Source organism: Rhinopithecus roxellana, chromosome 4 (assembly GCF_007565055.1).
Source record: "Rhinopithecus roxellana isolate Shanxi Qingling chromosome 4, ASM756505v1, whole genome shotgun sequence".
Classification (NCBI taxonomy): domain Eukaryota; kingdom Metazoa; phylum Chordata; class Mammalia; order Primates; family Cercopithecidae; genus Rhinopithecus; species Rhinopithecus roxellana.
Window position 1 is genome coordinate 20,981,288 of NC_044552.1, and position 7,156 is coordinate 20,988,443.

Genomic DNA, 7,156 nt, shown 5'->3' on the forward strand with positions numbered 1-7,156 from the left:
TCCAACATAGAAACAAATTAACTAGCAGAACAATATCTAATTTCTGTGTTTCTCTGAAGGATGGCTCTAAAAGAAAGTGTGAGTTTCTTCTAAGGGAAAAGGGTACTAACCTATATAGTGGAAAAGGGCACTTTTAAATTTGCCAGGCACTTTCTTAGATACTATATATATATAATATATTAATTATATATATATATTATATATATATATATATTTCTTTTAATCCTTACAACTGCCTTCCATGAATTAGAATCTCTATTTAACAAATGAGGAAATCAAGATTCAGAGATTCAATGGGAAAGCCAGAATTAGGACATCTGATTGCTGAGTTCCAAAGTCCACTCTTTCAAATCCTTTCAGAGACACAAGGTCCTATGAATTCTAAAGGGAACCGAATTTAGTATGCTGTCATTCCAATCACTCTGGGAAATATGAGTATTCAGTAATGGTGTTGGGATTAGTGGTAGTCTGCTGGAACTAATGCGGAGTTGGATCTATACCTCACATATTACACCAAGGGAAAAATGAGGTCAAATAATTAAATATAAAAAAGAATATTCTAGAAGATATAGTTATTTTGTGAAGTAACCTCATAATGGGGAAAGGCATATCTAAGTTAAACATAAAACTTGAAGAAAAGACTGATAACTTTGGTGGTTGCAAAGATACCCATTTTCACACATCCCAAGCCACCCCAAAGTTCAAAGACAACAAACTAGACTACTTGTGATTCATGTCAAAACAAAGTTTAGGCCGGGCGCGGTGGCTCAAGCCTGTAATCCCAGCACTTTGGGAGGCCGAGACGGGCGGATCATGAGGTCAGGAGATCGAGACCATCCTGGCTAATACGGTGAAACCCCGTCTCTACTAAAAAATACAAAAAACTAGCCGGGCGACGAGGCGGGCGCCTGTAGTCCCAGCTACTCGGGAGGCTGAGACAGGAGAATGGCGTGAACCCAGGAGGCGGAGCTTGCAGTGAGCTGAGAGCCGGCCACTGCACTCCAGCCTGGGCAGCAGAGCAAGACTCCGTCTCAAAAAAACAAACAAACAAACAAACAAACAAACAAACAAAGTTTAATCAAGCCGTATTTAAAGAGTCCCTACAAATCATAAGAGAAAGACCTAACAACTAAGTAGAAAAATTAGCACAGAATGGTATGCACGTAACAGAAAAGGAAATACAGATGGCTTTTAAACATATAAAAAGGTGCTCAAGGACAGTATAACCAGTTAAATGCAAAATAAAACTCCCTGAGGGATCATTTTCACATTTCAAACTGGAAAAAACAAGATAAACTCTGTTGAGAAGGACTCAACCATGCTCTCCAGAGTGTATGAGAGACAGCCCTAGCTAAGAGTTAGGCTTTTCTTGTACAATCATTTGGAAACTATGAGAATCCTGGGGAGTGGCTCTTATTTCCTGGGAGGTACTGAGAACTTAGGGTTTCTTACCTGTGGCCTTAGGGTCAAATAGCCTCAGAGGTTCAATTCCTGGTGGAATTGAAAGTCCTGGAGCAGACCATGGATGTGAGTGGTGGATATGAGTGGTTTTTCCTTCTATTGGCAATCCGATAGGTTGTGGTAGAGAATCATTTACACACTACTGCCTATTCAGGTGATTTCTTTAGATTTGAAGACAAAAAACATTAGTGTTAACGCAAAGGGGTAGAAAAGCAATGAAGTCACCTTCACATACTTTTTAAATGCCGGTATTGAAAGGAGTCTGGAGATGAAAACTTAACCTACCGAGAGTGGGGTTCGAACCCACGCGGGCACTAGCCCATTGGATCTTAAGTCCAACGCCTTAACCACTCGGCCATCCCGGTGATTGGGGCTAGATATAAGGCAATCATTTTTTTATAACAACAAAGGCATTTGTGCTGACCGTTAAGGAAGTACCGAATTATTCCTGTTTTTACTGAATTGTATTAAAATATGAGGATATAATAAGAAAATACAGCATGTGTTCATCAAGCACTTCTCCTGAGTCTCCTCACTTGGTCAAAATTTTCCAGAGAAATTTTTGTTTTTAGTTTGTTTGAAAAGAAAAACAAAGGAGCAGGGGGAGGGATGGAGAGATGAGGGGAGGGAGTGCCCTATGGAAACCACAGCATTAACACCACCTACTACTTCTACTTCACTAAAGGCACTGTCCCGATTTTTACTCCAGAGATCACCGTTTTGCCTGCTGAATTCAAACCTCTACTCCAGACACACTGATGTCATTGGAGGCATCAGGATTGGGGGCCCAAGGTTTATTATTAAAACGAGTTCATCCTGGGGTAAATTTTAAGATGTTTAGCGGACACAAAGGCAGTTCAAATTCTTTGATTTTAATGACAAAATGCTTTAAACTGACAATGCAACCTATCTACAAAAGGAACATATTGAGCTGTGTGTGGGCTGCACAGAAATACACCACGCCAGAACTCAAAGTGCTCCCGGAAAAGCTCGCAATCGTTAAAGCAGATAATCCAATCCTTGTGGCTAAAGTATCTCCTGGGAGACTTATTACAAATGTGGATTCTAGAACCCCTAGTGCAATCGTCCTGACTAAAGCGATTTACGATGGGTCCCAAGAATCTCAGTCTTACCAAGTACCCTCAAGTAACGGTAACTTCAATAGTCTGCTAAAGGGCACTCAGTGAAGGGTGCTAAAGCTCTCATGGGGAATTTAAGAACTCATGAAAGAAGCTTGTAGAAAGGAAGTTTAGGGTCTGGAGGACACAGAGCTGAAATGAAATCCTGAAGTAGGGTTGGAATATAATTAATTTATGTAACAATATTGAACACCTAGTGTGTGGCATGCCCCTTTGTTTTTCAGGTAATCAGAGGAAAGCACCACAATATGCAAAGGTTGTGTGGTCTGCAGCAAACAAGCAAAGAGAGTCAGAGGACATCTCCTCAGAATCTCGTCAGCTGAGGAAACAGGAGTCCAGGCCTTATTTGTGATCCTCAGGACTGCCTGGGTCCACATCAGGATCTTTCTCTGGCTTATGAAGTCATGGAAAAGGAATGGACTCCTGAAGGCCTTTGGCTGTTGGGCTCTGGGTTCTGTCTCTGGCCAGATCAAGGTTCCATTCCTAGAAGAGGAGATATGACCTAAGAGATTCCCACTTCTACCAAACACTGAAGGAAATTCAGGTCTCTCGCTGCTGGGGAAAGAACTGACTTGAGGATGGGGATGAAGGTGATTGGAAGGTTCCATGAAAAGCATATCAGAGAAAGAAACTATCATATATAGATAGCCATAAAAATGTTTAGAATATCCTATTACTGTTAGCTCTTAACACGAACTACAGAGCAGACTCAATCAGCTGTGAAGTTTTTAAGAGTACACTTATCTAGAGTGTTTAAATATCTACATGTGAAAGTAAAAAGTAAAACTTTTTGAAGTATATGAAGGATGGTCGGCCACGGTGGCTTCAGCTGTAATTCCAGCACTTTGGCGGGCCGAGGCGGGCAGATCATCTGAGATCAGAAGTTGGAGACCAAAGCTCTGCCTGTAGTTGGGTGACAGGTAACTTGTATCTTAAGTACATAGATGTTCAAACTAAGTAGAACCTTATTTGAAAAAATTTACCTAAGGAATTAAATCCGCGCCTTTACCTGATTTTGATAACGCCATCCTAGAGTTCGAGTTCATGTTGCAAAGGAGTCAGACATAGCCAGGGTGACTATATTTTGCATGCTAGACAGGCAGAATCATTGGGGGTCAAGTTAGAGAAAAATGTAGAGAGAGTGTTTTTCCTGATACCACTTACCCAGTGGATGAACAAATAAAATGAGAGTTCATCAGAAGGCAAATTCACTGCTAAGCATATGAGATATAATTGTTCTCAAAACCAAGCAAGTTCTCTACCTGGCCACCAGAGCTTATAGTCTGGAGGTGTTCTTGACATTTAGAGCAGTTTCCTAAAGGAAAACGGTCTTCTTAATTCAGGACCTATTCTTATACTACAGCAAGAACATTATTCTCTGATTTTGACTGAGATCCAAAAATGTCATATTGTGTTACTACAAAAAAAATCAGTGAGGTAGAAACATTGACAGGCTGAGGTGTAAATTTTTATAAAATAATAAATTACCCCCACACAATACAAGTGAGGCTTCGTGGCTTAGCTGGTTAAAGCGCCTGTCTAGTAAACAGGAGATCCTGGGTTCAAATCCCAGCGAGGCCTCTTTATTTCTTCCCCTAAACTTTGTCACTAGTTAAACCTGACTTGCATTTATACCTAATAAAGCGGCAGACCTTGAATCTTGATGTCTGAGGCACTTTGTAGAGGAACATGGTGATGGGTTGGAAATATTTACAATGAATTAGCTAAACCTATGCTAGGGACCAACCATCTAGAATTGAGATGCAATTTTCTACGTTTAAATTTTTGTAGCTACTTTTCGTATTTCTAAGGAACTTACAGCTTCCCATAACATTTTTGCTTTTAATACAATTCAAAAGGAAGGCAAGGAAGGAAATAAGACATACATATTGTATAAATTGAGTGTTGTGATAACTTCCTCCTTGCATGATTCTGAACTCTAGAATTTCACCGAATATATTGAAAAGTGGAGTAACATGACAACGTCTTGAGAGGATAAATAGAACAATTATTGATACACCAAAAGAAAACACAAACACAAACAAAAAACCTAACAAGAGGCTGGAAGCAAATGAGACCTGAAATTGTGAATCATTTATTAGACAGATAAAAATAAAGGGATGGAAAAAATTAATCAAACCCTGGATACAGCGTTATGTTTTAGCTGCTCTTTAAAGAAAAAAAAAATATCAGTTATATCTTCAACTTATCACATTCTACAAATGCCTTCCCTCATAACATTCCTTATTGCAGAATGGCGCTCAGCTTTTTGCTTCTCCGTGTAAGGAATGATTACATTGGATGATTACTCCTTTTGTGAGCATTTAGGAGGAAAACCAGTTACATAATTTATGGGTGCAGTGCGAAACGAAATATTCCTTGTTTAAGAAAATTAGGAATTTTAAACCAGCAATAGCAGAGCATTAAATCAAGTGCCTGGCCTTGTGCAAATGCATAGGTCGCATGCCCATGAAGACAGTCCTTACTGGGAAGACGGTCCCGATTGGGAATGAGGTTATTTGTCAAAAGACTGGATTTTAGAGACACCTTAAAATGGGGTGAAATCTAAAGTGATAGTCAATGATATCAATTGCAGCTAGAAGGCTTGACAACTTAAAGGTACTAAACAGGGGCAAGGCGCGGTGGCACTTGGAAGGCCGAGGCGGCCGGATCACAAGGTCAGGAGTGTGAGACCAGCCTGGCCAATATGGTGAAACCCCATCCCTACTAAAAATACAAAAAGTAGCCGGGCGTGGTGGCACACGCCTGTAGTCTCAGCTACTTGGGAGGCTGAGGCAGGAGAATCGCTTGAACCTGGGAGGTGGAGGTTACGGCCACTGCACCCCAGCCAGGGCAACAGAAGGAGACTCTGTCTCAAAAAAAAAAAAAAAAAAAAAAAGTACTAAACAAGGAAATGTTACAGTATAAAAAGAATTCTTAAAGTCATGATTTTGTTAGTCTTCTCTAACAAAGTAACATTTATTATACAATTCAAGTTACTCTTCTCAGACAACTCGACCTCCTTCCAAATCCCATCAAATAGCACCAGGCTGGGATCTTTCAACATAGATATATGCTCCTTCTTCCTTTAGCTTCCTGTTGTCTTCGGGCCCCCATGGGGTCCCCTCCTCTCTAAATCTGGCATAGGAAGAGAGCAATTCGCATTTGTAGTACTGAGTTACACAGTGTAAACAACTTACAGGCGTGTAGTAATTGATTCGAATGGACGGGGTCCTAAGAGCGGTCCCTGTAAATTTTAGGAAGACAAGCGTTCGCTATAAGTTTTAGGAAGACAAAAATTTAGTACAGGATAGTGTTCCCGCCCGGTTTCGAACCGGGGACCTTTCGCGTGTGAGGCGAATGTGATAACCACTACACTACGGAAACCCCTATTAAGCAAAGAAAGTATCCTGCTGGACCTAATCAGGAATTCTCTGTTGATCATCCTTCCTAGAAATTTGTTTTCTTTCCATTCAAGTCAGTGTCTACCATCGCATTTTAAAACTGCTACAAAATGAGCACCACACCGAGATTAGGAAATATCCAAAACCCAGAAATTGCTGAGTATTTGAGTTCTATGAGTCTTATACTAAAACTATAACCTCAGTAAGATAAATCTCAAACATCTTGGCGCTGACCAGATTTGACGTTTACTTACTTGACGTGATGACTGGAATTTGTCCTTCTGCTTACCTCAGAATTCTTTCTCACTCTCTCACCCAGTGTCAAAATTGTTGCAAAGTTCTACTGAGCTTACATTCAGACTCTATAAAATGTCCTTTTCCTCTGTTGTTGATAGGTCCCTCGTTCAGGCCCTTTTATATCAGCTCTTCACGACTCTCCGTAGCGATTCGAGGGTTGACTCTCTGAATCAATTCTCCACCGAGCTTAAAGTCCCAAGCTTCATTTCCCTTCATAAAGTTCCACAAACATAAACCTTTCTTCTTTCTTACATATACATTTTATAGACTTCTTTTTTTAAAGAGAGGTTCTAGATTCACAGCAAAACTTTGAGGAGAAGGCACAGAGATTTCCCATATACCCTCTGCTCCCGCACATGCATAGCTTCACCAAAATTTGCTGTTGTCAGTGTTCTGGACTTTAGCTCTTCTGATAGGTGTGTAGTGATATCACATTGTTGTTTTAATGTGCATTTCCCTGGTAACATATGATGCGGAACACCTTTTCATATGCTTATTTTTCATCTGTATATCTTCGTTGGTGACATGCTTGTTAAGGTCTTTGGCCTTTTTTTTTATGAGGGTGTGTTCTTACTGTTGAATTTTAAGAGTTCTTTGTAGATTTTGAATAAGAGTACTTTGGTATATCTTTAGCAAATATTTTCTCCTAGTGTGTGGCTTGTCTTTTCATTGTCTTGATGTTATAGTGTTTTTGATCACTAGCATGTCTTTTTGGCTCTTTCTTAGAATTTCCATCTCTCTGCTTACATTGCCCATCTGTTCTTGCATGTCATCTTCTTTATACATTAGAGCCTTTCCCATCTTTTTTTTTTTTTTTTGAGACAGAGCCTCACTTTGTCACCCAAGCTGCAGTGC

At 40.1% G+C, this 7,156-nt stretch overlaps 3 non-coding genes across 3 annotated transcripts; 1 reads left to right on the forward strand and 2 right to left on the reverse strand.

The window, feature by feature from the left end:
• Positions 1-1,743: 1,743 nt before the first annotated feature.
• TRNAL-UAA lies at positions 1,744-1,826 on the reverse strand. Its single transcript has one exon. It is a non-coding gene; the product is annotated as a tRNA-Leu (tRNA).
• A 2,281-nt stretch (positions 1,827-4,107) lies between these two features.
• On the forward strand, positions 4,108-4,181 carry TRNAT-AGU. Its single transcript has one exon. It is a non-coding gene; the product is annotated as a tRNA-Thr (tRNA).
• Positions 4,182-5,914: 1,733 nt separating this feature from the next.
• Positions 5,915-5,987, reverse strand: TRNAV-CAC. Its single transcript has one exon. It is a non-coding gene; the product is annotated as a tRNA-Val (tRNA).
• Positions 5,988-7,156: the final 1,169 nt, after the last annotated feature.